The sequence below is a fragment of the Urocitellus parryii genome, chromosome 5, assembly GCF_045843805.1.
Source record: "Urocitellus parryii isolate mUroPar1 chromosome 5, mUroPar1.hap1, whole genome shotgun sequence".
Classification (NCBI taxonomy): domain Eukaryota; kingdom Metazoa; phylum Chordata; class Mammalia; order Rodentia; family Sciuridae; genus Urocitellus; species Urocitellus parryii.
In genome coordinates, this window is record NC_135535.1 from 59831713 (window position 1) to 59841140 (window position 9428).

Genomic DNA, 9428 nt, shown 5'->3' on the forward strand with positions numbered 1-9428 from the left:
AAATCAGACCTGCTTCCACTTTGGTCTCTGGAGGTCTTGATTCATGACTCTATAGCTGCTAGGAGCCACAGCAAAAGTATTATGATACATGGCACCTTTGGTTTAGGTGACTGCCAGCTAGCCATTGAGATGATATGATTATGTTAAGCTTTACATTCATATGGAAATTGGACTCCTGCTGGTCACCTCGGCCTGTTACTGGGACTCACATTATGGGACTCCTGGAGAGTTCCCATTGGTTGGGGAAGGATAGTAGGAGGGAATTTCCGGGGGAGGTCAGGGCGCCCGGTTCCGGTGGAGACACGTGTGTCGACTGGCTTGTTAGCAGGGCGCACACGGGGACTGGCGGCTTTTTTAAAAATAAAGCTTTGTTCCTGCTTGAGCGGCTTGTGTTTCTGTGCCCAGCCAGCTTGCGGCATATAGCCACACTCTCTACCCTGTTTTATGGACCTCCTTCCTTACTGGGTGAGAGAGAGCCCACACACGTGTGTGTGTGTGTGTGTGTGTGTGTGTGTATGTGTATATATATATATATATATATATATATAAACACATACATGTATAAAATTATTATAAAATTATGTATTTTTTCTAAAAAGATTATCAAAGACATCAAACATTAAAGATTTTAATAGAATTATAAAATAAATCAATAAGTAAACATATTCCCTGGTTACTACATAAAATAATCACATTATTTATCTTATAGTAAATATATATATATGTATATACATATACATATATATATATATATATATATATACATAATATGTATAGAATGTTCTTATGTTATCTTGATAATTACTCCAAAACAGTAATACTAAAAATAAAATGAATAATTAAATCAAATAATTTATGTTTTTAAAATGTGTTTAATATTTTAACAGAATTATTAGTTGATTTCTTATATCATAAAAAGGAGTAATGGGTTGTTACTTTAGTCTTCAAATTTTTACTTTTGCCCTTTGATAAAATCAAGATAATCTATTTTTGTTTTTAGGTTGTAGTATGATCTAATGTATTCACCATGGGAAAAGAAAGAAAAATGCATGATTCATGTGATTATTTCAACAAAAATGATAATAATATTTTGCATAAATTTGCCCCAGTAATAATTTTTAAATTATTGATTTTATTTGCCATCTCTCAATGATGTGGCTTACTGTATAAAAATTCCCTAAATACTGCTGCTAGATTTAAAATAAAAGAACCAGAAGCAAAGAAGCTGGACTTATAAATATGTAATAAAAAATAACACAAAGAGAGTAATGTAGATAAAATTGTTAGAGATTAGGGAAAATATTTTAGAATTTTATCAATAAAGACTATGTTGTTCATAATAAATTATATCTTTCTTCTCTCTTTAATTCTCTTTTACACCCAATATCTTAAAAAAAATTTAAAAAAGGAGAGACCAAACAGCAACAAGGAAAAAGAGAAAGAGAAAGAGAGATGAACCACTCAGTGATCACAGAATTTGTGCTACTAGACCTTTCTGATGATCTTGAACTTCAGATTGTGATTTTCCTGGTTTTATTTCTCTTGTACATATTAAGTATCACTGGGAATCTGACTATCATCACTGTAACCTTGGTGGACTCCTATGTATAGGCTCCTATGTATTTCTTTCTTTCTCCCAAACTTCTCTTTTTCAGAAATCCCATTTACAACTGTAGATATGTATCCCTAAGTTTCTAGTTACTATTGTCACCCAGGATAAGACCATTTCCTATAACAACTGTTCAGGTCAACTCTTTTTCTTTATCTTCATGGGGGTGATTCTCACTGCTATGTCCTATGACCACTGTGTTGCCATCTGCAAGCCCCTTCATTACACAACCATTATGATCAGGAAACTCTGCACCCTGCTTATGCTGTGTGCCTGGCTGCGTGGGTTTCTGACCATTTTCCCACCCCTGATGCTTCTGCTCCAGCTGGATTACTGTGTTTCCAATGTCATTGATCACTTTGCCTGTGATTATTTTCCCCTCTTACAACTGTCTTGCTCAGATACATGGCTCCTAGAAATCATTGGTTTCTACTTTGCTCTGGTTACTTTACTATTCACTTTGGCATTAGTGGTTTTATCTTACATGTACATTATCAGGACCATTTTGAGAATTCCCTCTGCCAGTCAGAGAAAGGCTTTCTCCACCTGTTCCTCTCATATGATTCTCATTTCTATTTCTTATGGAAGTTGTATATTCATGTATGCTAATCCCTCTGCCAAAGAAAAGGCATCACTGACTAAAGGAGTAGCTATTCTCAACACCTCTGTTGCCCCCATGCTGAACCCTTTCATCTACACCCTGAGGAACCAGCAAGTAAAGCAAGCCCAAAAGGATGTGCTCCACAGGGCAGGGTATTCTACAAATAATGAAAGAAGCTTTTTTTCAAATACAAAGGACAGTATAAAAAACAACTTTATAAAATATTGAAATTCATAAATATCTTTATTAAATATTCTTGTCCTCTAATAAGTTTTTAAATGCCACATTATACTTAATTTGAGATTTTCCTAATCCATTTCTTCTACTTCCATAACCAATGTATATCCAACATATTGTTTACCAAGTTATTTAAAAGTGTGCCTAAATTTTCCAGTACAGAGTTTTCATGAAATGGTATGTATTTACTTAAAGCACACTCTATAATATGGTAAATAGTTTTAATTCTTAGTCCTTACATCCCAACTGTCTGCTAAAATCTGGAAATCAAAGGATTCCAATATAAGAAATTAAAAAGGTAATGTCTCTCAGAGAAATTCAATGTTAGGAATTTTTATGATTTTTGGGTGAACACATGGCTTTGAAGTAAATGTTTTCCAGAAGCTTTTTGAATTAAATATTTCCAAGGAATTTCACATATGTATTACACTTATTTATTAAAAAATATGTCTACTGAAAAATGGTTCAGCAATTGAACAATTTTGTTCTTGCTCTTATGCAGACCTAAGCAAGAGAGGAAAAAAATAAGTAAATAGGCTATCAAAATGTAATTTTATAAGTTTTATGTCTCTATGAGAAATATATTGTACATACTTTTTAGATTATTTTTATGCATAGATGGATACACTGCCTTTATTTATTTACTTATTTATTTATATTCTGATGATCAAACCCAGTGCCTCACACGTGCTGAACAAGTGCTCTACTACTGATCTACAATCCCAGCCTCTATATTGTACATATTTAGAAACATATTGAGACATAAATAATAATAGTTTGCTTATAACATTAACAATTTGCATAATTTTACCAATAAGTAAGATAGAATAATTGTTATTTTTATTTATTGTATCAGAATAATAGCCATCACATAGATAACAAGTAAACAAACAAACACATTACATATATATATAATCTCAAAGCCTCCAGTAAATAGACATGCCACTTATAACTAACATTCTCTCTCTCTCTGTCTCTCTCTCTCTTTGGGGACTGGTAAATGAACTCAGGGGCACTCAACCACTGAGACACATCCCCAGCCCTATTTAGGATTTTATTTAGATACCCCCTCAACATCTCATCCTACACTACACTACACTTCTTTGTCCAATATTAGAAACCTTTTGCAAACCTACTATTTATATTGTAGATAATAATTGAACTCATAATTTCTGTATATTGTGACCAAACTGTAAACATCTAAATAGGAAATATTTTGTTTAAAGTTATATATTGTTTGTATTTGGATCTGTTAACATTGTTCTTGCCCTCAAAGGAGAGGTATTGGAACCTTGCAGGAGCACTACAAACATGTAGGATAAAAATGATAATGCCTCAGAGCTGCAGTGCTAGAAGGGAAGACACATGAAAAACATAAAACAAAACAAAACAAACAAAAAATAAACAAACAAACAAAAATATAATGGAAGAAAGTGCCCCAAACAAATCAAGATGCTACATTATTAGAGTCCATGGCAAGCACAGCAGAAGAAATGAAAGGGAAGGAGTTCAGGATGTATATAATTAAAATGTCCTGTGAATTAAAGGATTATATAAGGGAGCAAATACAGGCAGTAAAACATCATTTTGATAAAGAGCTATATAAGCAAATTCAAGAAACAAAAGATTACTTCAATAAGGAGATAGAGGTTCTAAAAAAAGCATAAATTTTTGAAATGAAAGAAACAATAAACCACATTAAAAGCTCAATTGAAACATCACCAACAGATTGGACCACTCAGAAGATAGGACCTCAGACAATGTAGACAAAATATATAATCTTGAAAAGAATGTTGACCACACAATGAAGATGATATGAAACCATGAGCAGAATATTCAAGAAATATTGGATAGCCTAAAAAGACCAAATTTAAGAGTTATTGGGACAGAAGAAGGCATAGAGTTCCAAACCAAAGGAATGGGCAATCTATTTAATAAAATATTATCAGAAAATTTCCAAAACATGAAGAATGAATTGGAAAACTAAATGCAAGAGACTTATTGTACACCAAATGCACAAATTAACAACAGATCCACATCAAGACACATTATAATGAATAAGGAGGGAATTTTAAAAGCCATAAGAGAAAGGAATAAGATTACACATAGGAGAAAACCAATAAGGATCTCTGCAGATTTTCAACACAGACCTGAAAGCTAGAAGACTGAGGAACAAGATATACCAAGCCGTGAAAGAAAATGGATGCCTACCAAGAATTTTGTATCCAGCAAATTAAGCTTTAGATTTGGTGATGAAATAAAAATCTTCCATGATAAACAACAGTTATAATAATTTACAACTAGAAAGCCTGCACTAGAACATCCTTGGCAAAATATTCCACAAAGAGGAATTGAAAAACAACAATGAAAATTAGCAGGGTGAGGTATTACATTAAAAGAAAAACTAATCAAAGGAGAAACTAAGTCAAGTTAAATACCCAAAATAAACAAAAATGGCTAGGAATACAAATCATGTCTCAATCATAACCATGATTGTTAATGGCCTTAACTCACCAATCAAAAGACATTGACTGGCAGATTGGATTAAAAATTACTTAAAAATTAATTGTTTTGGAATAATTGTGTATTAATTAATGTATTTGTTTTCATGAAATGCATCTAGAAAAGTATTAAATAATTCTATTAAAATCCATTTCAAACATACAATTTTTCTAAGCATAAAAATAAGAATATACATTTATGTTTAAGTAAAATAAAAACTGATCATTACATTGATTATCTGAAATATAAAAAGTTACAAAAACAGAAGAACTGTTTTCCTAGTGCACTGCATATACATTATTCCAATTTATATCCTTATCTCTTTCTAATACTGTTTGTTATTTTCCTAAGAAATTAATTTTTTGTGATGCTGGAGATTGAAACCAGGGCCTTGTGCATGTGAGACAAACATTCTACCAATGGAACTATATCCCCAGACTAAAAAATTAATTTTTTAACATGATCTTATTATGATTTTTTTTTACTATAAAATTGCCTACAGTCTTACTCTGAGTGTAGTTTCTTGTTTATAAATATGAAATTATTAGCATATTTAGAACACTTATCTGCATATGAAAAACTTTAAATTGAATAAAATTTCTTTATTTAAGCAAAAATAAACAAACAAAACCCCCAAACACCCATAAATCAAAGGCATTTCTGTATAGTGACAAATCCTGTGAAAGGGAAATGAGGAAAACTACCCCATTTACAATAGTCTCAAAAAACATAAAATACTTGGGAATCAACTTAATGATTGAAAGACCTCTACAATGAAACACTAAAGAAAAAAATTTTAAAAAAAAACACCTTAGAAGATGAAAAGATATCCCTTGTTCTTGAATAGGCAGAATAAATATTGTCAAAATGACCATACTACCAAAAGCACTATTCAGATTGAATGCAATTGCAATCAAAATTCCAAGGACATTTCTCATAGAAATAGAAAAATCCATCAAGAAATTCAACTGGAAAAATAAGAGACCCAGAAGAGCTAAAGCAATCCTTATCAAGAAGAGTGAAGAAGGTGTCATCACTATACAAGACCTTAAACTATACTACAGAGCAATAGTAACTAAAATAGCATGGTATTGGCACTAAAATAGATTTGTAGACCAATGCTACAGAGTAGAGTACACAGAGACAAACCCACATAATTACAGTTATCTTATATTAGACAAGGTGCCAAAAGCATATATTGGAGAAAAGATAGTCTCTTCAACAAATGGTGCTGGGAAAAGTGGAAATCCATATGCAACAAAATGAAATTAAACCCCTATCTCTCACCATGCACAAAACTCAACTCAAAGTGGATCAAACACCTAGGAATTAAACAAGAGACACTGCACCTTATAGAAGAAAAAGTAGGCCCTAATGTCCATCATGTCAGAGTAGGCCCCAACTTCCTTAATAAGACCCTTATAGCACAAGAATGAAATCAAGAAGCAATAAATGGGATGGATTTTAACTAAAAAGATTCTTCTCAGCAATAGAAACAATCAGTGTGTTTAATAGAGAACTTACAATTTGGGAACAAATTTTTACCATAAGCACAGCAGATACAGCACTAATCTCTAGGATATACACATTCTAATTCTAGCAAATTAGAATAAATTAAAAATAAATAAAGAAGGTAGAAACTCAAAACCCCCAAATAACCCAATCAATAAATGGGCCCAGGACCTGAACAGATGCTTCTCAGAAGAAGATAAACAATCAATCAACAAATATATGAAAAAATGTTCAACATCTCTAGCAATCAGAGAAATGCAAATCAAAACTACTTTAAGATTTTATCTTATTCCAGTCAGAATGGCATATATTAAGATTACCAGTAAGGATGTGGGGGAAAAGGCACACTCATACACTACTGGTGGGACTGCAAATTGGTGCAACCAATATGGAAAGCAGTATGGAGATTCCTTGGAAAACTGGAATGGAACCACCATTTGATGCAGCTATCTCACTCCTTGGTTTATACCCAAAGGACTTAAAAACAGCATACTATAGGGACACATCTATATCAATGTTTATAGCAGCACAATTCACAATAGCTAAACTGTGGAACCAACCTAGATGCCCTTCAGTAGATGAATGGGTAAAGAAAATATGGTACATATACACAATGGAATATTAGTCAACACTAAAAGAGAATAAAATCATGGCATTTGAAGGTAAATGGATGGAGTTGGAGAATGTAATACTAAGTGAAGTTAGCCAATTCCAAAAAAACAAATGCCAAATGCTTTCTCTGATATAAGCATGCTTATTCATAATAGGAATTGGAGGTGCAGCATGGGAGGGATAGACAAACTCTAGATAGAGTACTGGGGAGGGAGAAAAAGGAAGGGGGCATGGTGATAGGAAAGGCAGTGGAATGAGATGGAGAACATCCCTCTAAGTACATGTGTGAAGACACAAATGTTGTGAATCTATGTTGTGTACAACCAGTGATATGAAAAATTATGCTGTATATTTGTATTATGAATTTAAATGCATTCTTCTGTCATATATAACAAATTAGAATAAATTAAAAATAAATAAAAAAGGCAGAAACAGAGTCAAGTAATTCATGATGTCACTCATATATGAAATACACACACACATAATGTTTATTTCTTAGAAGGTGTGTTAAATGATATTAACAGAGGAAAGAAAGAATGGGGATGGTAGGAACAACAGGGAAATGTTGACCAAGGTGTACTAAGTTACAGTTAATTAGGAGCCAAAAGTTCTGATGTGCTATAGCACACCATGTTGACTGAAAATAATAATAATGGACTGTGTATATCAGAAAATTAGAACAGAATATTTTGAATGTTTTCATCATAAAGAATGATACTGATGAAAGAAGATAATTTTGTTTAACCCAATTTAAACATTGCACAATTCCATGGTATTTTATTATCACATATAATGTTTATATTTTATGTATGTTTAAAAATTTATTTAATTTTAAAAATAAAATAAAATACATGAAAATTTTGTTTTCTGGAAAACTTAATCTTGCCTTCATTTCTGAAGGACAACTTTTCTGGATACAACATTACTGTTTGGCAGAGTTTTTTGTTGCTGTTGTTGTTTTGCTGTGCTTCAGTTCTTTGAATTCATAATCCCACCCTACCTTCTAAGATTTCAGCTGAGAAGTCTTCTGTAGGTACACTCAATGTCCCCTATATATTATTTGTTTCTCTTGTCTTGCTGCTTTCAAGATTTATTTTCCATCTTCGATGGCTTGATTACAATATGTCCTGAATAGTCTTATTTGAATGATCCTTATTGGGGACCTTTTCCCCCATCCCCAGATATTCATATCATTTCGCATGTTTGTAAAGTTTTCTGCTATCATTTTCTGAAATAATCTTCCTAACAATTTATCATTCTCTCCCTCTTGAATGCTAATGACTTGTACATTTCTTCATTTTTGTCACTGTTCCATAAATTCTATTAAATTTTTTCATTATTTTTAGTTTCTTCTCCTAACATATTTCTTCTCTTAAATGTAATTATTTGATTATAGATTCTCACTTATTTCAGTCTCAGATTCTTTTTGATCAGTTCTGTCATTAATGCTCAGAATTCCATTTTTCATTGTATTTTCAATATTTATTTAATTTTTCCTGTTATTTCAATCTCTGTATTAAATTTATCGACTACATTTCTGAATTGTTTCTCTGTATTTTTTTTTGAAGTTCACTGAGCTTCCTCAAAACGGCTATTTTGAATTCTTTGTTAAGTAGTTTCTATGTATCTGTCTTTAGAACCAGTCATTGATGCTTTATTTTATTTACTTGGTGACACCATGCTTCCTCAATTGTTCTTAATTCTTGTGGTCATGCATTGATGTCTACTTGTTGAAAATGTATACATTTTTTTTTCAGTCTTTTCAGTCTCACTTTGTTAAGGAACATCTTTTAAAGGTAACCTTATTCAGAGATTCTGGGTAGATATCTGGCATGATCCCTAAGCCCATAAATACTGCAACCATTGCCACAGGATTGCCACAGCTGGCAATGTGGGCTATAATTCTTTGGCCTTATAATCTTGGGATGCAAAGAGTAGCTCAACACTGGAATGTAATTGTGTGGCCATTGAACCTGGTGCAGTGCTGGGGCAACCTGAAGCCTACAACTGCTATGGTCTTTCATCCAAGAGATTTGTCCAAAACCCAAGTCCACAGCTGTTGACCGGTAGTTTTGAGAACCAGAAAGTGAGTAAATCCCCAAAGATTTGTGCTTTCTCTTGTGCCAGAGTGAATCTAGAAGTTCAGCCCATGGGTACAATCTTAAGTCAATAGTCAATCTGGTGCTGTGTTTATTGTGGTAGGTCTGAAATTGGGGCCTAAGGCCAATTTCTACACTCATTTACCTCTCCTTCCCCCATTCAGATGGTGTCACTCTCCACACGGAGCTGCCTAGGGTTAGAGAGAGGTGAAAAAGATTATACAAAACCATCCATCATACTGTCTTTGATGAGTCA

At 32.8% G+C, this 9428-nt stretch overlaps 1 pseudogene; it reads left to right on the top strand.

Annotated features, from left to right (window-relative positions):
• Positions 1-1603: 1603 nt before the first annotated feature.
• Positions 1604-2438, top strand: LOC144254987 (olfactory receptor 6C3-like; annotated as a pseudogene).
• Positions 2439-9428: the final 6990 nt, after the last annotated feature.